Here is a 24489-nt window from a genome sequence, read left to right on the forward strand (position 1 = left end):
TGGCACAAAAAAAAACCCAGAAATATGTATCAGTGGAACAGGATAGAAAGCCCAGAAATAAACCCAAGTACCTATGGTCAATTAATCTATGACAAAGGAGGCAAGAATATATAATAGAGAAAATATAGGGGGTTCAATAAGGGATTCTAGGAAAACTGGACAGCTACAGGTAAAGAATGAAATTAGAACATTCTCTAACATCGAACAAAAAAATAAACTCAAAATGGGAGTTCCCACCATGGCTCAATGGGTTAAGGACCTGACACAGTCTCCCTGAGGATGTGGGTTTAATCCCTGACCTTGCTTAGTTGGTTAAGCATCTGTAGGCTGAGGATGCAACTTGGCTTCAGTGTTGCCATGGCTGCTGCAGCTCTGAATCAACCTAGCCTGGGAACTTCCATATGCTGCAGGTACAGCCATTAAAAAAATTTAAAAATAAGTAAATAAATAAATAGACTCAAAATGGATTAAGGACCTAAACATAAGACTGGATACTACAAAACTCTTAGAGGAAAACACAGGTAGAAAACAGTCTTTGACATAAATCACAGCAATTTTCTTTTGGATCCACCTCCTCAAGTAATGACAATAAAAACAAAAACGAGCCAATAGGACTGAATTAAAATTAAAAGCTTTTGCACAGCAAAGGAAACTATAAAAAACCCAAGAAGAAAACCCACAGAAAATCTTTGTAAATGAAGCAGGTGACAAGAGATTGATCTCCAAATACATAATCATCTCATGCAGTTTTATATTAAAAATAACACAACCTAATCCAAAAATGGGGAGAAGATCTAAATAGATGTTTCTCCAAAGAAGACCCACAGATAGCCAAAAACACAAGAAAAGATGCTCAACATCACTAATTATTAGAGAAATGCAAGTCAAAACTACCAAGTGGTATCACCTCACACCAGTCAGAATGGCCATCATCAAGAAGTTTACAAACAATAAATGCTGGAGAGGGTATGGAGAAAGGAGATCCTCCTACACTGTTGGTGAGAATGTAAATTGGTGCAACCACTCTGGAGGACAGCGTTGCGGTTCCTTAAAAAACTAAACACAGAACTACCACATGATCCAGCAATCCCACTACTAGGTTTATATCAGGAGAAAACCGTAATTCGAAAAGATACACGCACCCCAAAGTTCACTGCAGCACTATTCACCACAGGCAAGACACAGAAGAAACCTACATGTCCATCAACAAAGGAATGGATAAAAAAGATGTGGTACAGGCGTTCCCATTGTGGCTCAGCAGAAATGAATCTGACTAACATCCATGAGGATGCAGGTTCAATCCCTGGCATTGCTTAGTGGGTTAAGGATTCGGCATTGCCGTGGGCTGTGGTGTAGGTCACAGATGCAGCTCAGATACAGTGTTGCTGTGGCTGTGGCACAGGCCTGCAGCTACAGCTCTGATCCGACCCCTAGCCTGGGAACTTCCATATGCCACGGGTGCAGCCCTTAAAAAATAAACTAATTAAAAAATAAAAATTAAAAAAAAGAAGTTTGGTACATATATACAATGGAATATAACTCAGCCATAAAAAAGAATGAAATAATGCCATTTTCAACAGCATGGATGGACCTAGAGATTATCATACTGAGAGAAGTAAGTCAAAGACAATATCATATGAGATCACTTATATTTGGAATCTAATAAAAATGGTACAAAAGAATTTATTTAATAAAAACAAACTCACAGATTTCAAAATCAAATTTAGGATTACCAGAGAGGAAACAGTGGGGAGAGGAATAAATTAGGAAGATAGGATTAACACATACACACTACTAATAGATAAGTAACAAGAACCTACTGCGTAGCACAGGGAAACCTACTCAATATTCCATAATAATCTATGTATGAAAAAAGAATGGATATACGTATATGTATAACCGATTCACTTTGCTGTACACCTGAAACTTAATACAATATTGTAAATCAACTATACTCCAATACAATTTTCTAAAAAATTAGTCCACAATATAATACAAAGAGAGCTCTGAACTTGTTACCCAAAGATCTAAATGTGCCTGGCTCTGTGTTTTACCAGCTGTGTTACCTCAGGAAAGTTATTTAAACTCTCTGGTTTCAATTTTCTCATCTATAAAATAGAGACTAGTACCACTTTTCCCACTGGATTGTTGAAAGAATTAAATAATAGATAAGTGGTGAGATAAATGGTTGAGAAAGTGCCAGATAAGCCAAGATCAATGGTAACACTTATCTCAAAATGAATATCCTTGGGATTAACAGTTGCCCATTCCTATACCATGGTAGAATGACAATTTTCCAATTTTGAATTGAATACTATTATATTTCCAATAAATATACTTCAAACTCTAAAACTTTTAAAGGTAGATCACTCACCCCTTTCTCTGGGCTTTTGCATAACTTCATGCAAATTTAGTATGACTTTTTTTCCCCATGCCTATCTCCCATAATAGATTCTGACTGCCTCCAGGGCCGAGATCATGGGGCAGTTCACCTCCCAAGTCAATGCCTAACAGTAAATGTATGTTCAGCCTATACATTAATCAATGGGCCTCTAAAATTTTTACAGAATATTTGCATTATAGAAAAGAGTTCATTAACCCAAAAATATTTATTAATTGCTTTCTATATACCTGACAATGAACAAGACAGCCATGATTCCTGACTTCATAGAGTTTATAGTTTAGTGGGGAAGACAGATAAGGAACAAATACAAGTATATTGAAAAGCTATTTTTTAAACAAGCAGACTGTTATAGGAGCTTAGAAGTTGTGGCAATAGCATGTGGCCATAGAAAACTTAGACTGTATGGCATGTTCAAGGTCAGTGAGTCTACATATACTGTTTTTTTAAAAAGCAACTAAGTAGTAAACAATCTCTCCCCATCCTAATTTGTACACCCTCACCACCCTTCAAGCAGTGAGCCTAGAACCCAAGTCACCTCATTGCTAAAGGCTACTGTTCTTTTTACTATTCTAATGCATAGCTTTCACAACCCAAAAGAAATAGATGCTATTTCTACTAACAACTAAAGAACAGTGTTTATTGGGGAGGAGAAAGGGAAGTCATATACGTTTTGATAGATTGTGCTCGCCCATTAGTTCTCTGAAAGCACACTTCTAAATACAGAAATAAATATTTTGTCCCTCAAGAACAGGACAAAACATCTCATAAGTGTTTCTTATACTGCAAAACCTTGGTCTTGGATACTAATTACTAACAATTAATTGATACCAATTACTTTTTTAAATACCTGATATGACCTTGGGTGTTTTTTCTATCATCAAGGAAGATACTGTAACTTTCCAACATAAGATAGGAAGCATAAGCCATTCATGTTGAGGTCAATGACACAAGTAGAAAATTTGGAAACATTTCTTTCAGCATGGGTCACAACTTGATAGCAAATGCCTATGAAAAAGGCAGCGGGCCTTAGGAGACATGAAATTTTAAAAAAGAACAAATTAAATCCAAAATAGCAGAAGCAGGAAAAAAAAAAGAATTAGAGTAGAAATCACTGAAATTGAAAAACAGAAAATCACCAGAGAAAATGAAAAGCTGGTTTTTTGAAAAGATCAATAAAATCCCTAAGTTTCAACTCGGCTAAAGGAAAAAAGACAGAAGATACAAATGACTAATACCAGAAATGAAAAAGGGACATCACTACAGACACCACGGCGATTAAAAGGATAATGAAGGAATATTATGAACAACTCCACATGATATAAACCAATTCCTTGAAAGACACTATCCATCAAAACTCACATAAAAAGAAAAGAACAATCTGAATAGACCTGATTCTATTAAGGAAATTGAATCAATAATTTTCTAAAACAGAAAGCACCAGGCCCAGGTTGGTTCACTGATGATCTTGCCAAATATTTAAGGGTATTTAATTATACGAATTCTCTACAATTTCTTTCAGAGTATAGAAGCAGAGGGAAACTTCCTAATGTGTTCTATGAGTCCAACAGTACCCTAATACCAATATCAGACAAAGATATTCCAAAAAAGAAAACTGCAGGCCAGTATCTCTCATAAGTATAGATGCAAAAAATCCTCTACAAAATATTAGCAAATTGAATCTAAAAAAATATAAAAAGAATTATACACCATCAATAAGTGGGGTTTATCCCAGCTATACAAGACTGGTTCAATATTCAAAAATCAATTACTGTAGAGAAGTTCCCATGTGGCCCAGTGGGAAAGAATCTGACTAGGAACCATGACGTTGCAGGTTCGATCCCTGGCCTTGCTCAGTAGGTTAAGGATCTGGCATTGCCATGACCTGTGGTGTAGGTTGCAGACGTGGCTCAGATCCTGTGTGGTGTGGCTGTGGCATAGGGATCTGATTAGATCCCTAGCCTGGGAACCTCCATATGTCACAAGTGTGGCCTTAAAAAGGGGGGGGGGAGAAAAAAAGAAAAAAAAACCAATTACTATAACCCATCACATTAACAGACTAAAAAGAAAAATCACATGATAAATTAATAGATGCATAAAAAGCATTTGACAAAAATCTAACATTATTCATGATAAAAATTCTCTGTAAACTAGGAAGAGAGGAGAACTTTCTTTTTTCTTAATACCATTCTCTGAACGAAGGGCATGTTTTATTAATCCTCAAATTCTTTAGCAGATTAATAATAAAAGCTTAGTACATACTATCAACAAGTCTTACTGCCAGGCTCAAAGAAAACCCCAATTATTTGAAGGTAAGTTTGCTGCTTTTTCATTTGATTCATCATCCATATCCTATTCTACACCTTCTACTTGTGGAATATAAAACTGCAGCATGTTCTGAATTCCATTTTTCAGAGTAATGGTTGAACTGGGGCATCTGGTACAAGAATCCTAACATTTCAGCTGTATGATGCCATCTTCAGAGCCTTTATAAATTACATCTCCTTCATCTTCCTGCACAGTTGGCCATATTCAAGTATCTAACAATTCTGTAATCACTGCCACAACTTCAACATTTTCTTCAGATCCTGCTTCTTCTAAAGATATTTCCTCACTAAGCCAGATGCAAATAAATCTATAAACGCAGCATAAATATCTGGTTTCAGTAAATTCCAAGCTAACTCTTCACTTTCCTTTGTGACAGTGATAAAATCTTGTCCAAAGAAGGTACTTTTTACTCCCTCAATCCTAAACAACTGCCCAGCCAAAGGGGAGTGAAATGCTGCAGCTAGTGTGGGAAAATCCATGGTCTTTGTCTTAAGAACTAGTTTTCTGGAATAAACTTTAATCTGTTGGGATTTGGGGTACCTTGTATTTGAATAACCCATATCTCCCTTTGTTACACAAGGCTGCGGGTAGTGGGAAAAGTGGTCTTTGGACAGAAGCTGTTTCTTAATGTTATATGGATTCATCATACGATAGAATTATTTCCACAGCCCCATGGAAGCAGCCGTGGCTCCCCAGCCCGGGTGGGCCACCACTACCACTAGAACTTTCTTTTTTTTTTTTTCTTTTGTCTTCTTTGCCTTTTCTAGGGCTGCTCCCATGGCATATGGAGGTTCCCAGGCTAGGGGTCAAATTGGAGCTGCATCCACTGGCCTACACCAGAGCCACAGCAACACGGGATCCGAGCCGTGTCTGCAACCTACGCCACAGCTCACGGCAACGCCGGATGGTTAACCCACTGAGCAAGGCCAGGGATTGAACCTGCAACCTCATGGTTCCTAGTCAGATTCATTAGCCACTGTGCCACGACAGGAACTCCTAGAACTTTCTTAATTTGATAATGACTATCTACCAAAAACCTACAGCTAACATCACACTTAATGGTAAGAAACTCAAACTTTTCTCACTAAGATCAGATACAAAGCAAGGATGTCCCCTCTCACCACTCCTTGTCGACACTGAACTGGAAGTCCTTGCTAATGCAATAAGGCAAGAAAAGGAAATAAAAGGTACACAAGCTGGGAAGGAAGACATAAAACTGTATTGGTTCACAGATGAAATAATAATCTACATAGAAAATTCAAAAGGACAAAAAAAAAATCCTCCTGGAATTAATAAGCAATTATAGCAAAATTGCAGGATAAAGGTTAATTATAAAAGTCAATTGCTTTTCTATATATTAACAATGAACAAGTTAATTTGAAATTAAAAACAATACCACACACAATAGCATCAAGGAAAATGAAATACTTAGTTATAAGTCTAGCAAAATGTGCGTAAGATTGACATAAGGAGAACTACAGGAGTTTCTGTTGTGGTGCAGTGGTTAATGAATCCGACTAGGAACCATGAGGTTGCAGGTTTGATCCCTGGCCTTGCTCAGTGGGTTAAGGATCTGGCGTTGCCGTGAGCTGTGGTGTAGGTTGCAGATGTGGCTCGGATCCCGTGTGGCTGTGGCTCTGGCGTAGGCCTGTGGCTACAGCTCTGATCAGACCCCTAGCCTGGGAACCTCCATATGCTGAAGGAGCGGCCCTAGAAAAGGCAAAAAACAAAAACAAACAGAAAAACTACAAAATTCTGATGAATGACATAAAAGAACTAAATAAGTGAAAAGATATTCCATGTTTAGGGAAAGGCAGCCTCAATAATGGCAAGATGTCAGTTGTTCCCAACTTGATCTATGGATTCAATAAAATCCCAATAAAAATCCCAAGTTATATTACAGATACTAACAAATTGAATCAAAAGTTTATAAGGAGAGGCAAAAGACTCAGAACAGCACAATACTGAAGGAGAAAACAAAGTTGGAGGACTAATGCTACCAATTCAAGATTTACTGTAAAACTACAGTAATCAAGACAGTGTGTTAATGGTGAAAGAACAAACAGATCCACAGGACACAAGAGCCCAGAAACAGAGCCACATAAATATAGTCAACTGATCTTTGATGAAGGATTGATCAAAGGCAATACAAAGGAGCAAAATGGTCCCTTCAACAATGGTGCTGTCAACAACTGGACATCCACGCACACACACACAAAAACAAATCCAGACAAGGACCTTACACCTTTTGTTTGTTTGTTTGTTTATTTATTTATTGTCTTTTTGCCATTTCTTGGGCCACTCCCGTGGCATATGGAGATTCCCAGGCTAGTGGTAGAATTGGAGCTGTAGTCACCGACCTACACCAGAGCCACAGCAACGTGGGATCCGAGCCACATCTGCAACCTACACCACAGCTCACGGCAATGCCGGATCCTTAACCCACTGAGCAAGGCCAGGGATCGAACCCACAACCTCATGGTTCTTGGTCGGATTTGTTAACCACTGCGCCACGACGGGAACTCCAGACCTTACACCTTTTAAAAAAAATTAACTCAAAATGAACCACAGACTTCATGTAAAATATAAGTATAAAATTCCTAGAATATAATATAGGAGAAAACCTAATTGATCTTGGATATGTGGATGCTTTTTTATTTTTAATTTTTTATTTTTTTGTCTTTTGTCTTTTCAGGGCCGCACCTGCGGCATATGGAGGTTCCCAGGATAGGGGTCAAATAGGAGCTGTAACTGCAGGCCTACGCCAGCACCACAGCAAGGTGGGATCTGAGCCATGTCTGTGACCTACACCATAGCTCACGGCAATGCTGGATCCTTAACCCACTGAGCAAGGACAGGGATTGAACTCACAACCTCATTGTTCCTAGTCAGATTAGTTTCCGCTGCACCACGACAGGAACTCCTGTGGATGCCTTTTTAGATACAACACCAAAGATACAATCCATAAAAGAAATAACTGATAAGCTGGACTTGATTAAAATTAAAAATCTCTGCTCTACAAAAAACAATTTCAAAATAATTAGAAGAAAAGCCACAGATTGGGAGAAAATATCTGCAAAAAAAACCCACAACTAACTGATAAAGGACTATTATCCAAACACACGAAGAACTCTTAAGACTTAACAGTAACAAAACAACTTAGTTTTAAAAAACGGACCAAAGACCCTAAGAGACATCTGACCGAAGTAGATATACAGATGGAAAATGAGCATATGAGGATGTGCCACATCACATGTTATCAGGGAAATGCAAATTAAAACACGAAATGCCACTGCACACCTAACAGGATGACCAAAATCCAGAATACTGACAACAAATGCTGGAGAGGATGTACAGCAACAGAAGAACTCTCAGACACTGTTGGTGGAAATGCAAATGGTACAGCCTCTTTGGAAAACAGTATGCCAGTTTCTTATAAAACTAAGCATATTCTTAGCACATGATCCAGCAATCACACTCCTTGTTACTCGTCCAAAGGAACTGAAAACTTATGTCCACACAAAAACCAGCAGAAAGATACTTTGTAATAGCTTTATTCATAATTGTGAAAACTTTGAAGCAATCAAGATGTCCTTTAGTGAGTGAAAGGATAAGCTAGTAATCCAGACAATGGAGTATCATTCAGTACTAAAAAGAAACGAGCTATAAAGTCATGAAAATACATGGAGGAAACTTAAATGTACATTACTAAGTATGTAATATTGTATGATTCCGACAATATAACATTCTGGAAAAGTCAAAAACTATGGATATGGAATCTAACAAAATGATACAAACAAACATTTTACAAAACAGAAATAGACTCACAGACGTAAAAAACAAATATATGGTTACCAAAGGGGATGGGGTGCTGGGGACAAATTAGGAGTCTGGGATTAACACATACATACTACTACATATAAAATAGATTAAAAAAAAAAAAAAGGACCTACTGTAGAGCACAAGAAACTATACTTAGTATCTTGTAATACCTATAAGGGAAAAGAATATGAAAAATATATATATGTACACCTGAATCACTGTACTATACACTTGAAACTAACATAACATTGTAAACTAACTATACCTCAATTTTTTAAAGTTAAAAAAAAACCAAAAAACAAAACCAAACAAAAAAACTCTGAAGACAGTAAAAAGATCAGTGGGGAGTTTCCTGGTGGTTCAGTGGGTTAAGGGTCCAATGTTTTCACTGCTGTGACTCAGGTCACTAGTCACTGCTGTGGCGTGGGTTCAATCCCTGGTCTGAGAATTTTCATATGCCACAAGTGCAGACAAGAAAGGGAGAAGTTCCCTGGTCACACTTAAAGGTTCCAGTGTTGATCCCTGCTGTGGCTCAGGTCACTGCTGTGGTGCAGGTTCAGTCCTTGGCACAGAACTTTTGCATGCCATGGTGTGGCTTTTAAAAAAAATAAAAATTAAAAAACCTGCTCTAAGAAAATTAAGTCTTTAAAAAAAAAAAAAAAAAAAAAGGCAAGAGGTGCCAGAAGGAGAAGACAGAGAGAAGGGGTCAGAAAAAATATTCCAAGAGATAATAGCCAAAAACTTCCCTCACTTGGGAAAGGAACCACTCACTCAAATCCAGGAAGCACAGTGAATACCATATAAAATAAACCCAAGGAGGAATACACCAAGACACATATTAATCAAACTAACCAAAATTAAAGACAATGAGAAAATCTTGAAAGCAGCTAGGGAAAAGAAACAAATAACATACAAGGGAACCCAATAAGGTTACTGGCAGATTTATCAGCAGAAACACTGCAGGCCAGAAGGTAGTGGCATGATATACTTAACATGATGAAAGAAAAAAACCTCCAACCAAGATTACTCTACCCAGCAATGCTCTCATTCAGATTTGAAGGAGAAATCAAAACCTTAACAGATAAGCAAAAGTTGAGGGAATTCAGCAACACTAAACCAGCCTTACAACAAACATTAGAGGAACTTCTCTAGGCAGAAAAGACAGCAACAGGAAACAAAAATTCCACAAATGACAAGGCTCACCAGTAAAGGTATATATACAGTAAAGATACAAAATCATCCATGCATAATTATGCCACCAAAATCAGAAATCATGAGAAGAGGTGGGTACAAATGCAGGACACTGGAGATGAACTTGCAATTAAGAGAAGAACAACTTAAAACAATTTCATATACCTATAGACTCTTATATCAAAACTTCAGAATAACTGCAAACCAAAAATCTACAATTGATACACAAACAAGGAATCTCTGGAGAAGAAATATATCTCATAGTAAATAAGTGCATAATCCACCATGAAGGGGGTCATTTGGCATTATTCTTGGAATGCTGAAGTCTTCTTAGATCTGATTCTGATTTCCTCTCCATCAAAGAATTTATGATAATTATAATTAAATAATGCAACTGTACAATTAAAAAAAAAGGCAATAGAGTTTAGGGGAAAGTGTGGGGAATCCCAGTGATTCCATTTAATGGACAGTGTGCTTTTGAAAGTAGCAGCAAAGGCAGTCTGGCTCACCACTGCATTCTCAGTGCCTAACACGACGTCTGAGTCTTGGCACAGAGTAGTACTTACAAGACATCTATTGAAAGCCTGAATGAATAAAGGAACCACGTAAATCATCTCTTTTGACAGGTTGTATTTTCCAAAGATTGCCACCAGCCCATGAAGAGGCAAAGCCTAACTCTCCTCCCAATGAATCTGAGCTGGACTAGCCCAACCAATAGGATACAAGGGAAGGAATGCTGTGTGACTTTCAAAGCTAAGTCAAAAATAGCCTCTCAGATTTGCCTGGTTCTCTTGGATGCTCCCCAGAAAGAAGAGTCTCCTTCATTCACTCAAGTTTTGAACAAATATTTGATATAAATTCCTACTGTGTGTCAGGCCCCACACAGTGTGTTAGGCATTGAGAATGCAATAGTGAATCACTCTGTCCTCAGGGTTTTTACTCTAGGGGAGGAAAAAGATGAAGGGCAAGTAGGAAAAATTAATACATTCTATGATTACAACATATAAAAGATGCTCACAGAGATGCAAGCAAAGAAACTTTCTCAAGAAGGACAAGCTGGAGTTCCCCTCATGACTCAGTGGTTAACAAATCCAACTAGGAACCATGAGGTTGCAGGTTTGATCCCTGGCCTCACTCAGTAGATTAAGGATCCAGCATTGCTGTGGCTGTGGTGTAGGCTGGCAGCTATAGCTCCAATTGCACCCCTAGCCTGGGAACCTCCATACGCCTCGGATATGGCCCTCTAAAGACAAAAAAAAAAAAAAAAAAAAAAAAGGACAAGCCAAGAGAGAACACTCCCAGGTGGTGACATTTAAATAAGCCATTACAGAGGAACAGTTAGCCCTGTGGAGGGCGGAATGGGGAAACATTTCAGGGAAAGGAACAGCAGGGGAAAAGGCACTGAAGCAGGAAGGCGCGCAACCTGCTTTCAGAGGAGCTGAGACAATGAATTTGGGCATCATAGAGTGAACAAGGTAGAGAGTGGCAAAAGGACCACGGCAGAGATTTTTTAAAGCAATTTAAATTCTAACTTAAATATTATTTTAAAGCCAGCTTTATAAGAGTTCAGACATAAAACAAAAGAACTCAAGCAGTAATTGCTGATACTGAGAGTATGACTAGATGTAGTCACATAGCAAGCACATTACTTTTAAAATGGGAATATTTCCAAAACCAAGGACTACATAGTTCGAAGGGCTTCCTGTAATTAACCTCTTTAGAATTTCGGGACAGAGGAAGACAAAACTGACTTTCTCATTGCCTCATTAATGGTGCATTTCATAAATCATACCTGACTTGACCTAGTTTTCTTTAGCAGTCATCTCAAAATGTTTCACTGAAACCACAGTCCTTAAATGGGGAGGATGATCAAGCCCGTCACCAAAGGATACCCTGTCTAAAGAGAAACAGCTCCTTTAAAGGATTCAGAACATCAAAGGGGCTCCCTACACACCCCGCCCCAAGGCTTGCCCTGTCCAACAGCTTTATCTGCTTAACTGGTGTTCAAGCTCATGGGGAAAAAAGAAAGAAAAATGGGTTTACATGCTATTTCACACTACTGTCAAACATCTATCCCTGCACCCAAAGACAACTGAAACAATCAGCTGAAAAAAACCATTACTGGCAATGGTTCCCAGAAAACCACCTCCCAGCAAACTCATTACAGCAAGGTCCTTTTGTCTAGAAGCCTCACTCTAACATCAGTTAAAACCCAAGTTACAGGAGTTCCCATCATGGCTCAGTGGTTAACAAATCCAACTAGTATCCATGAGGACTTGGGTTCGATTCCTAGCCTTGCTCAGTGGGTTAAGGATCCGGCATTCCCATGAGCTGTGGTGTGGGTCACAGATGCAGCTCAGATCTGGCATTGCTGTGGCTGTGGCATAGGCTGGCAGCTACAGCTCTGATTAAACCCTTAGCCTGGAAACCTCCATATGCCTTGGGTGCAGCCCTAAAAAAGCAAAATAAAAATAAAATAATAATAAAACCCAAGCTATAAATAAACTGATAAAATTTTATTATGGTACAGTAGTTTCAGAAAATGTATGTGCTATTTTTAAAAATTTTATTATAGTTGATTTACAACATGTGCTATTATTTTAATAGTAAGATTTATTTTAGAGTTATAATTGGAAAAGACTGATGGCTTTTTCTGCATGTGCAAGCTAGTCCATGAATATTTTAAAAAATTTAATTGTACTTGAGCATAGCTGATTTATAATGTTATATTAGTTTCAGGTGTACAGCAAAGTAAATCCATCATATACATAAATATATCCATTCTTTTTTCCTATATAGGTTATCACAAACTACAGAGTAGATTTTCCTGTGTGATACAGCAGGTTCTCATTAATCATCTATTTTATACAGTAGTGTGTATATGTTATTCTCACCCTCCCAATTCTTACCTCTCCCCAATGGTTTCTTATGTTAACCATAAAATTGGCTTTGAAATCTGAGTCTGTTTCTGTTTTGTAAGTTCTTTTTGTATCATTTTTATTAGATTCCACATATAAGTGATCTCATATGTTTGTCTTTGTCTGACTTCTTTCAGTATGATAATCTCTCAGTCCATCCATCTTGCTGCAAATGGCATTATTTCATTGTTTTTTTTATGGCTGAGTTATATTCCATTGTACATATGACCCCATCTTCATTATCCATTCCTCTGCCAATGGACATTTAGGTTGCTTCCATGTCTTGGCTACTGTAAATAGTGCTGCAATGAACACTGGGGTTCATGTATCTTTTTTGGAGGTGAATTACAGTTTTCTCTGGCTATATGCCTAGGAGTGGGATTGATGGATCATATGGTAGTTCTATATTTAGTTTAGTTTTTTCTCTTTTTTTTGCCCACCCAGCAGCATATGGAGTTCCCAGGCCAAGGATCAGATCTGAGCCACAGTTGTGACCAACAATGCAGCTATGGCAATGCCAGATCCTTCAACTCACTGTGCAAACCTGCATCCTGGCACTGCAGAGACCCTGACGATCCCATTGTGCCACAGTAGGAACACCTATATTTATTTGTTTTTGGTCTTTTTAGGGCTGTACCCACTGCATATGGAAGTTCCTAGGCTAGCAGTCGAGTCGGAGCTGCAGCTGCCACAGAAACACTGAATCCAAGGTGCATCCACGACCTATGCTGCAGCTTGTGGTAACGTCAGATCCTTTATCCACTGAGCAACGCCAGGGATTGAACCCAAATCCTCGTAGAGACTAGTTGGTTTCTTAACTCACTAAGCCACAATGGGAACTCCCTGTATTTATTTATTTTTTTAAGAAGCCTCCATACTGTCCTCCATAGTGGTTGCACTAACTTACATTCCCACCCACAGTGTAGAAGGATTCCCTTTTCTCCACACCCTCTCCAACATTTATCGTTTGTAGACTTTTTGATGATGGCCATTCTGACTGGTATGAGGTGATACCTTATTGTAGTTTTGACTTGTATTTCTCTAGTAATTAGTGATGTTGAGCATTTTTTCACTTGTTTTTCGGCCATCTGTATGTTTTCTTTGGGGAAACGTCTGTCCATTTGGAGAAGTCTTCTGCCCATTTTTTGATTTGGCTTTTTGGTTTTTGATATAAAGCTCAATGAGTTTGGTAAAGTTGCAGGATACAAAATTAATACACAAAAATCTATTCCATTTCTATACACTAACAGATTAGGAAGAGAAATCAGGGAAACAATTCTATTTACCATTGCATCAAAAAGAATAAAATACCTAGGAATAAACCTATCTAAGAGAAAAAAGACCTGTACTCTGGAAACTATAAGACGCTGATGAGAGAAATCAAACAGGTGTTAACAAGCAGATGGAAAGATATACCATGCTCTTAGATTAGAAGAATCAATATTGTCAAAATGATTATAGTACCCACAGCCATCTACAGATTGAATGCAATCCCTATCAAGTTACCAATGACATTCTCCATAGAACTAGAACAAGATATTTAAAAATTTGTATGGGAACACAAAAAACCCCAAAGAGCCAAAGCAATATTGAAAAAGAAAAACAGAACTGGAGGAATCAGGCTTCCTGGCACCGACTATACTACAAAGCTACAGTCATCAAAACAGTATGGTAATGTCATTAAAAACAGAAATACAGATAAGTGGAATAGGATAGAGAGCCCAGATATAAACCTAAGCACCTATGGCCAACTAATCTATGACAAAAGAGGGAAGAACATACAGTGGAGGAAAGACAATCTGTTCAGTATGTGGTGCTGGGGACTTCACATTGTGGCTCAGGGGAAATGAACCCAACTAGTACCCATAAGGATGCAGGTTTGATCCCTGGCCCTGCTCAGTGGGTTAAGGATCTGGCATTGCCATGAGCTGTGGTGTAGAGATCCCAGACATGGCTCAGATCCAGTGTTGCTGTGGCTGTAGCATAGGCCAGCAGCTGTAGCTCTGATTCAGCTCCTAGGCTGGGAATTTCCATATGCCAAATGTGCATTCCTAAAAAGCAAAAAAAGCAAATAAATAAATAAGTGGTGCTGGGAAAACTGGACAGCTACATATAAAAGAATGAAATTAGAACATTTTCTTATACCATACACAAAAATAAACTGAAAATGGATTAAAGACCTAGATGTAAGGCCAAATAATATACATCTCCTATTGCAACAATATCTTGTTTGATCCACCTCCTAGAATAATGACCATAAAAACAAAAATAAACCAATGAGACCTAATTAAACTTACAAGCTTTTGTACAGCAAAGGAAATCATAAAAAAAAAAAAAGGAAACCCACAGAATGAATAAAAATCTTCACAAATGAAGTGACTGACAAGAGGTTAATCTCCAAAATATACAAACATCTCATGGAGCTTTATAGCCTATGAATATTGGCTGTGGCTCTCAAGAAAGAGCCATAAAAGAAGGAGCCCGTTGGCCCCCTCTCCAGGATAGTCTGAAAAATAGCACTCTACTCTTTTTTTAATGTGGGATCTCAGTTCCCAAACCAGAGTTGAACCCGAGCCACAGTGGTAAATGTGCCATGTCAGATAGTTCACTGATGTCATTTATCTTTTCTTTAAAACATCTCTCTTGGAGATCTCTAACCTCTTGGTCCAGTCTAATAACTCTCTCGGGTCTCTAGGTCTCCTGCATAGCCGTGGTCCTAGAATACCCCTTAAGCATCATTCTGGGAATTAGACTCACTTTTCTATGTTGGATTCCTTTGCTCCCTGGGTCCATGCCTTCCTATTTCTTTCCTATCTCATTATGGTATATCAAACTACCAAGGTTCCTGACACAGCAGGATTTATACAAAGGAAATAAATCTTTTGAAAATCTCTCCCCTGGCCCCACCACTTTCATATTTGATTGTTAGTTTTGACTGGGTATGGAATTCTAGGTTGGAAATCATTTATCAGAAAGTAAGGCAATTCCTCCACTTTCTTCTAGCTTCCAATATTGCTTTTGGGAAGTTCAACGTCTTTGCATATGACCCGTTAATTCTCTCAGAAGCTTTTATTTTATTTTATTTTTTGTCTTTTTAGCTATTTCTTGGGCCGCTCCCACGGCATATGGAGATTCCCAGGCTAGGGGTTGAATCGGAGCTGTAGCCACCGGCCTACGCCTGAGCCACAGCAACGCGGGATCCGAGCCACGTCTGCAACCTATACCACAGCTCACGGCAACGCCGGATCGATAACCCACTGAGCAAGGGCAGGGACCGAACCCGCAACCTCATGGTTCCTAGTCGGATTCATTAACCACTGCGCCACAACGGGAACTCCTCTCAGAAGCTTTTATATTCTCACTGTTCTGAAATTTCATGACCACAACTCACGGCAACTCCTTAACCCATGGAGTGAGGTCAGGGATCGAATCTGCAACCTCATGGTTCCTAGTCGGATTTGCTAGCCACTGAGCCACGATGGGAACTCCTGTGTTTCTTTTTTAAAATTTATTGTACTGAGCACCTGATGGGGGTTTTCAATCTATACATATGGGTACTTAAGTTGTGGGAAATTGCTGTATTATTTATTTGCTAATTTCCTTCACTCAATGATCCCACATCTAACTATTAGGAGATCCAGAGATCTAAAGTAAAGAAACTAGAGGAACTGAAGCAGAAAAAAAACCATTAAAAATAATTCTATCAAGTCTCTTAAATTTAAATAACTTTCATGTTTAAATTAATCTTAAAACAGATCCTCTATTTCTTCTCTTAGTCTCCACTTCTTTGTTTTTAGCTCCTTATTTATGATGTATTTTTATTTTTTAATTTTTTTTAAACCTTTTTTTTTTTTTTTTTTGTCTTTTTGCTATTTCTTGGACCGCTCCAGCAGCATATGGAGGTTCCCAGGCTAGGGGTCTAATCAGAGCTGTACCTGCCAGCCTATGCCGGAGCCACAGCAACGCAGGATCTGAGCGGCATCTGCAACCTACACCACAGCTCACGGCAATGCCGGATCGTTAACCCACTGAGCAAGGGCAGGGATCGAACCCGCAACCTCATGGTTCCTAGTTGGATTCGTTAACCACTGCGCCACGACGGGAACTCCTATGATATATTTTTAAGTGCCCAAAAGCTCTTTCTTGTTCTCTATCCTCTATCTCTCTCTTTTTTTTTTTTTTAAACAGGACCTCATTCTTGTTTCACAGAGGTGGTATCTTCTCTGATTCAATTTTTTTCCAAATTTTTCTTTTGCTCCCTACATTGTCTCTTCTGATCTCTCTCCACTCACTGCTCTCCTTTGGGTGGACAGGGTTCTTTTTATCTGTTTGTTTTCTTTCTTGTTTGGTTGTTTGTTTTTTCAGGGCCACATCAGCGGCCTATAGAGGGTTCCAGGCTAGGAGTCAAATCAGAGCTGTAGCTGCTGGGCTACACCAAAGCCACAGCAACAGGGGATCCGAGCCACATCTGTGACCTACACCACAGCACATGGCAATACTGAACCCTTAAACCACCAAGCAAGGCCAGGGATCGAACCTGTGTCCTCACGGTTACTAATCAGATTCGTTTCCACTGAGCCACGATGGGAACCCCTGTTTGTTTTCATTTCTATTATTCATGTTAGAGATTTTTCTCAAACATCTGGTGATCTTTGCCTTTTCCTCCATATTTAAGAACAGGCACACAGAGGCGTTCCCATCGTGGCTCAGCAGTTAACGGACCTGACTGGCATCCATGAGGACGTGGGTTCCCTGGCCTCACTCAGTGGGTTAAGGATCCAGAGTTGCCATGAGCTGTGGTGTAGGTCACAGATATGGCTCAGATCCTGCATTGCTATGGCTTTGGTGTAGGCCAGCAGCTACAGCTCCAATTTGACCCCCTAGCCTGGGAACCTACATATGCTGCAGGTGCAGCCCTAGAAAGATTTAAAAAAAAAAAAAAAAAAAAAAAAAGAACAAGCACACAGAGTCACATCGTATAAGCAGCAGGGCATGTTAACTTCTAGCCTTCACTATAACAAGAGAAAATTTCAAGTGGATTTGATTTTTTTTTTTTAAACTGGGGAGGTCCTCAAATGTCTGTGAGTCAGTTTCTCATCAAGAAATCTGCTAATCTCCCCACCTGAGAAGAATAAGTCTGGCTACCCAAGCCTGGGAGATAAAAAATGGATGGAGACTTTTACTTAATCTCTGCTTTTAGAATGTCACCTCTCTTTTACTCTCAGCTAAATTTGGTATTTCCAAATCCAGGGCCTCTCTGATTTTATTTCTCTTGAGGATAAACCTCCAGTGTTCTGCTGAAATATAGGAAAGATCTGGTAGTTTAATTGTTCCCTATGTAACCTCTGAACTCCTGTTTTCAGTTCTACCTCTCACCCTAACATTCAAGATGCCAGGAACCTCCAATACCTAGGGCTTTCTAGGATTCCATACCACAAAATGTCTTTATTTCATTCCCTTTGTAGCTTTAGCTTTCTGCTTTCCTTAATCCACTCAATCATCCATCATTTGTGCCTCTGTCCTATCTTCTCTATTCTCTTAGCCTTTGTGAGTTAATACTACTTTTGTCATTTCAATAGAGTTTTTAAAAGGAGATAAAATAAGATGTACTTGTTCAATCCACTGTATTTTAATCATAAGCCCCTTCCTGAAGTTACTGCAAGGACAAAAGACAGAATATGAAAGTTCCTAAAAAACTAATAAAGTAAAAGTTCCGAGGTAGTGGGAGCAGAAGTATGCTATTTTTTTTCTTTTTTATTTGTTTGGGTCGTTTGCATACACTATTTTTTAAAAAACAGCTATTCCAATATAAAGATTTTTCTCTTTGGTACTCTAGGAAGGCACCAAGTTTCATAAATAAAACTTCAAAAATGTCTGTACCATGTATCAAAAGCTGTGAACCCTTAATATATAAAGAGCCCTCCCACCCTGCAAAACTGATGAGACAAATAACCTAGCAGAAAATGTGCAATAAATGACACAAAATTCAAAGAACAACCAAACATGGCCAATAAACATGAAAAAATATTTAACTTCATTAACAAGGTATTTTTTTCTCAACAGAGAGGTAAAAATTGTAGAGATTGATAATATCCAGGGGTGGCAAGGTGTGACAATGTTCCCAGTGATAATCAAAAACCTAAAATTGCACATTCCCATCATGGCTCAGGGGAAATGAATCTGACTAGCATCCATAAGGATGGAGGTTCGATTCCTAGCCTTGCTCAGTGGGTTAAGGATCCAGCATTGCCATGAGCTGTGGTGGAGGTCACAGATGCAGCACAGATCTAGCGTTGCTGTAGCTGTGGTATAGGCTGGCAGCTACAGCTCTGATTTGACCCCTAGCCTGGGAACCTCCATATGCCATGGGTGCAGCCCTAAAAAGACAAACAAACCTAAAATTAAAAGGGCCTTCGTGGAGTTCCCCGGTGGCCTAGTGGTTAAGGACCTGGTGTTGAAACTGCTGTGGCACAGGTTTGATCCCTGGCCTAGGAACTTCCAAATGCCATGGGCATAATAAATAATAAGTAAATAAGTAAACAAACAAACAAACAAAAGGTCTTCTTCTTAATTCTAATCCTACCACTCACTCAGTATGTGACTCTGACAAGTCACCTTCCCTCTCCGGGCCTCAATTTTCTCATTGGTTTAAAAAAAGAAAAGAAAAAAGAAAGAGAAAAAATTCCAAATCATTAAGAGTACCTGACTTGCTTACCTTACAGAGATGTGAAGAGAAAAGCAACACTGGCCATGAAAGAATTCTGTGAACTTTACAGCTCATTACAATTCTTCGGGATTGATGAGAAGGAAAATAAAAGTATTCTTGAAAATAAACTGCTTATTGTTGTCTAGACATCCTATGAAATAAACAGCTAATTTCTGGAAGAGAGTTAAAAGCAAGAAATCTAGGTGCTGGTTTTACCATATGACTTCAAACAAGAACTCTTAATCTCTTGGTTTCAGCCTTAGCAGATCTCTAAGGATTCCATAACTGCAACAAAAAGAGAAATCAAACCCCGTACCGAGACAGTTGGAATTTACACTTCCAGAGTCACTTGCCTGAAGCGGCTAAGTAGATCACAGGCCAGGTCTGCAGAGATAGCTAGTTTGCTGGTCCCTAAGACCTTTTTCTTTACTGGCCAGTCCTCCTTCTTGGCATATACCAAAGAACAGCAAAATAACAGCATGATCACATCTCCTTAAAGACCTCCAACAAACTCTCCTCAATCTTCCATACAAAACACAGGACCCAGAAATACAAGGCACTGGAATTTTTGAACCACAACTCGCTGCTGTACCCTACTTTAGATAGAGAGCAACTTAGAACAACAAAATGTGGACTATAGCTTGGGAAGAAAACCATAGCGCTCTCTGGAAAAATGATGGTAAAAGAACACCAACAGATCAAGTAAAACTGTCCTTAAAGGAAATGACAAGAGTTCCTCATTGAAAGAATTAATCAACAATTATTTATTAAGCCCTGACCCATCCTACAGGAACTACCCTACCCTAAGGGATATTTTTCAACTTCTTTTTGGCCACGCCCATGGCACGTGGAAGTTCCCAGGCCAGGGATGGAACCAGAGCCACAGGAGCAACCTGGGCCAGTGCAGTTTCAGTGCTGGATCCTTAACCTGCTGTGCTACAGGAGAACTCCCCTCAGCGATCTTTCCTTCAGCTCCCCTAAGAACAGTATAATAGCCACTTTGCGTTCACAAATACTATCGTACCAGGCACTCCACCAGGCACTACCATTTATATTAGCCAGTTTCCTTCTCAAACCAAATCTATTACTGAGGAATTACTGCCTCTACTTTACAGATTAAAAAATTGAGGTTCACAGAAATTCAGACTTATCCTAAATCACAGATCACTAATATTATTATTAGGTATCATTAGTCTCATTTTAATGTTGAGGAAACTGAGGCTCAGCCAATAGAGTTATTAAGTAGCAGAATGGCGTTTTGCCAAGTGGTTCTGCACTTAGATCCTATACTAATTCCACTACATCCCCTTTCCTGTTTGAGTCTAAGCCACAAAATGAAAGTAAGATTTCAACGCTGAGTATGCAGTTAAAAATAAATGACATGTACAGACTCTTTCTTCAGCTCCTTCCAAAGAATAAATGTCATTATTTCTGAAAAGCAGTTAAGCAGCAGCATTTACTGTCAGGAAAACTGAAGGGGAAAGTGAACTACCCTAAGATACCCTAGTCAATGGAAGTACCAAAAGAGACCAAGGGAAAGTGACATTCACACTGTCAGCCAGTCTCGGTGGGCATCCCAATGGATAATCACAAAATAATCTGATTAGCAAATCCTGACACCCTGGCCTCTCCCAATGCTTTAAATAGAAAACTTTTCTTGTAACAATATCTCTCCCAGGCCATGTGCAATACTCTGACTCTTCAAGCAGTGAGACAGGCACAAGGAACCCCAACTCTGTCTGGCTGATGACCTGCGAAAGGAACAAACAGCGATCAACTCTAAATTACTTACTCAAAGGCTTTGTATATACAAGCCCAGAAGCAAGAAACACAGCAGCCTCATAAATTTTGCTTCCTAGTAATAACTGAGTGGTCTGTCTAGTTTCACACCCGGAAACAAGAAACCTGGAGGAGCAAGAGACGTTTAAGGCTGCAAGGAATGCATCAGAACTCTTTTGTGAGCTGCTAGTATAGGACTCTAAAAAAGACAAAAGAGAAGGAAGACTATCCCACTGCCAGACAGCAACTGCTTCACAAATCTAGGTGTCTGAAGCACAGGTTCAAACTGGCTTATTTAAAAGACCAAGTACTAGCAAGCACTATGATCACAGCCTTGCAAATGCTATTTTGTTCTGCTGTTACTTGCCCAGCCCCAAATGTCCAGACACAGAAATCAATTCCTCAGTTTTCTATTACCATCAGCTAACAAAAAACTCTGTGCTTGCCCTTAAAAACTGGGAAAAAGAGAGAGTACTGCCCTGTTCAATTTTTGGAAGAGCCAAGCTTGGACTAACTTTGCCACTTATTAGCTGTATAACTTCGGTCAAGCCCCTCAACCTTCCAGAGCCTCGGTTTCTCTATCTGTGAAATGGGGATAAACAATGGGCTGTATAAATAAAATGAATTAAACTGCACTTGACAATATTATCTTAGTCTCCTTGCCCTTCTGAGGAATACATTTATGTGCCAAGTACCTAACTTAGACTGTTGCCCTTTAGAAAGGAGATATGTTTAATATCATAGAATCTATGAATATTAACAGCAGAATGTTTTCCCTGTCCCCACTCTAGTATCTAATGCAACTTGCACACATGACAGACGAGATACTAGCATTCAGTAAGATTTTAAGTGCAGGGGAGGATGCCTAGACCCTTCCAAGATAATAAGACTTAAGCCGAGTTTCCATGTGGCTCAGAGGGCTAAGGAACCAGCATTATCATTGCAGTGACTTGGGTAGATGCAGTGGCAAGGGTTCAGTCCTGGCCCAGGAACTTCCACATGCCACAGTGCGGCAACCCCACCCCCCAAAAAAAGACTTAAGACAACCTAGAGGAACATCTAATTTTCCCTGTCTTACAGGGGCTTTCCTTCATTCTAATAGTATTTACTAAGCATCTCTTGGGTGCCAGGCCCCTTCTAGGTCAATGCAGATACAGAGACAAATATAACAATGTTCCAGCCACTACCAAGCTCATGGTGCAATGAGGAAGGCAAATACTGAACCGGATTATTATAGTATAGGAATTGTTCATTTTTGCCTATGGCTTCAAACCAATTTTTTTAATTTATCTTTTTTTTTTGTCTTTTATCTTTTTGGGGCCACATCCGCGGCATGTGGGGTTCCCAGGCTAGGGGTCCAACTGGAGCTGTAGCCGCCAGCCTACGCCACAGCAATGCAGGATCCGAACCGCGTCTGCAACCTACAGCTCACAGCAACACCAGATCCTTAACCCCACAAGCAAGGCCAGGGATCAAACCAGAGCCCTCGTGGATGCTAGTTGGGTTTGTTAACTGCTAAGCCATGACAGGAACTCCCCAAACCAATTCTTCATTGCCCTATTCTGTGACAATGAACTGGACTCTGCAGACTGCATTTCTCCTCTCCCAGCAAGTTTGTGTCAAGATCTGCCAACAGAAGGGACTGGAAGGAAACTACAAGGCTAAGGGAGAAAGAAAAGACTTTCTCCAGTGTTTGATTTTTCTATGAGGCAGCAAGTGGATTGGCACACACGGGAGCATGTGAGATATCAAGACAGTGCTTCTCCCAGGTTCTGGGGCAAGTGCCCTCCAGGCAGTTTCTTCACCACAGCAGCACATTCCTATGACAGCCACACACTCTTCTCAGGGGTCTGAACCCGGGCCACTTGGAGCTCTCTTTTCTTAAGCTTCTAAGTTCCTTCCTCCCTTTGCTTTTCCTGCAACCCCGGGGATGGCAGTCATTTTCTGCAGTCACTACCTCTATTCTACCTTAGAGTTCTCTTTTCATTTCTCATTTCTCTCAGTAGTTAACTACTTTTTACGTAGTTAGCAGTTTGTTTTTTTTTTTTTTTTTTTTTTTTAGGGCCATAGCTGCAGCATATGGAAGTTCCCAGGCTAGCAGGTGAATTGAAGCTGCAGCTGCTGGTATACGCCACAGCCACAGCCACGCCAGATCCAAGCCATGTCTGAGACCTTTCCCACCTTCGCAGCAACGCCGGATCATTAACCCACTGAGTGGGGGCAGATATCGAAGCCACATCCTCATGAATAGAGTCGGGTTCATTTCCACTGAGCCGCAATGCTAACTCAAGCAATTCTTTTTTTCTTTTTTGGTCTTTCTGCCTTTTCTAGGGCTGTTCCCATGGCATATGGAGGTTCCCAGGCTAGGGGTTGAATCGGAGCTGTAGCCACTGGCCTACATCAGAGCCACAGCAACATGGGATCCGAGCCACGTCTGTGACCTACACCACAGCTCATGGCAACACTGGATCCTTAACCCACTGAGCAAGGCCAGGGATCGAACCTGCAACCTCACAGTTCCTAGTCGGATTCGTTAACCACTGCGCCACAACAGGAACTCCAAGCAATTCTTTATATTAGATTTTACCTGTTCAAATTATTGGCATGACTTCTACCACTTCAACTGGACCCAGACTGTTAAAAGTAGAACAAATGCTATTATACCATCCACGGAATCAAGTCTCCTATTTTACAGAGAAGAAAACTGCAATTTCAAAGACTGGAACTAATCTGCTCAAGGTCACACAGTGGTAGAACTAGAACTCCTATATCCTGTCTCTCAATAAATAAATATGTATCAAACACTTTGTCCCCAGGCTCTCCACTGGTTACTAAAAACACAAAAGATGAACTGTAACAAATCCTTGCTCTCAGGTGGCTCACTATCTAGTCAGGGAGACAGACACTGAAAAAAGAAAGTGTTCTAGGGAGGGATGACAAGCACTACGACACAAACAGATTACTAGGCTAGTAAGAGAGGTTTCCCAGGTGGTCTCATATTACTACACTTTTCCCTCTAAGCTAAAGGATTCTTGAGCTGAACAGAAGGTTAACGTAAAAATAAACCTATAACCAAGGCTCAAAAACACAAGTAATCAAACAATAAACCTCCACAATGGGTATAATCAGAAATATCACCAATGGCAAATCCTTCTAGAGCAAGAAGGAACACAGAAACAAATTATGGATGAACTCTTGTCGGTATTACCTTAAGAGGGAATTGCATTGATTTTCAAAGGTCAACAGGAGTTTGGAGAAGAGAGGTATCAGACACCAGCCCGGAAAGATTTTTAGAGGAGAGTATAATTATACTATCTAAGCTCTGCATACAGACGAGCAAGACT

The 24489-nt window shown here is 39.7% G+C and overlaps 1 protein-coding gene, 1 long non-coding RNA gene and 1 pseudogene across 25 annotated transcripts in view; 1 reads left to right on the top strand and 2 right to left on the bottom strand.

Moving 5' to 3' along the window:
- Positions 1-24489, bottom strand: part of FAM168A (family with sequence similarity 168 member A) — a 218617-nt gene that overhangs the window by 113156 nt on the left and 80972 nt on the right. The gene's annotated exons all lie outside the window — the stretch shown is intronic.
- Positions 4688-5514, bottom strand: LOC100516504 (NFU1 iron-sulfur cluster scaffold homolog, mitochondrial pseudogene; annotated as a pseudogene).
- Positions 15843-22492, top strand: LOC146399713 (uncharacterized). The gene is made up of 2 exons (XR_014814648.1): positions 15843-16562; positions 19082-22492. It is a non-coding gene; the product is annotated as an uncharacterized LOC146399713 (long non-coding RNA).

The sequence above is a fragment of the Sus scrofa genome, chromosome 9, assembly GCF_054392235.1.
Source record: "Sus scrofa isolate SSC_HxYL_T2T_F1_AM1 chromosome 9, Sscrofa_HxYL_maternal_Yorkshire_Landrace_v2.0, whole genome shotgun sequence".
In the NCBI taxonomy this organism is placed as follows: Eukaryota; Metazoa; Chordata; class Mammalia; order Artiodactyla; family Suidae; genus Sus; species Sus scrofa.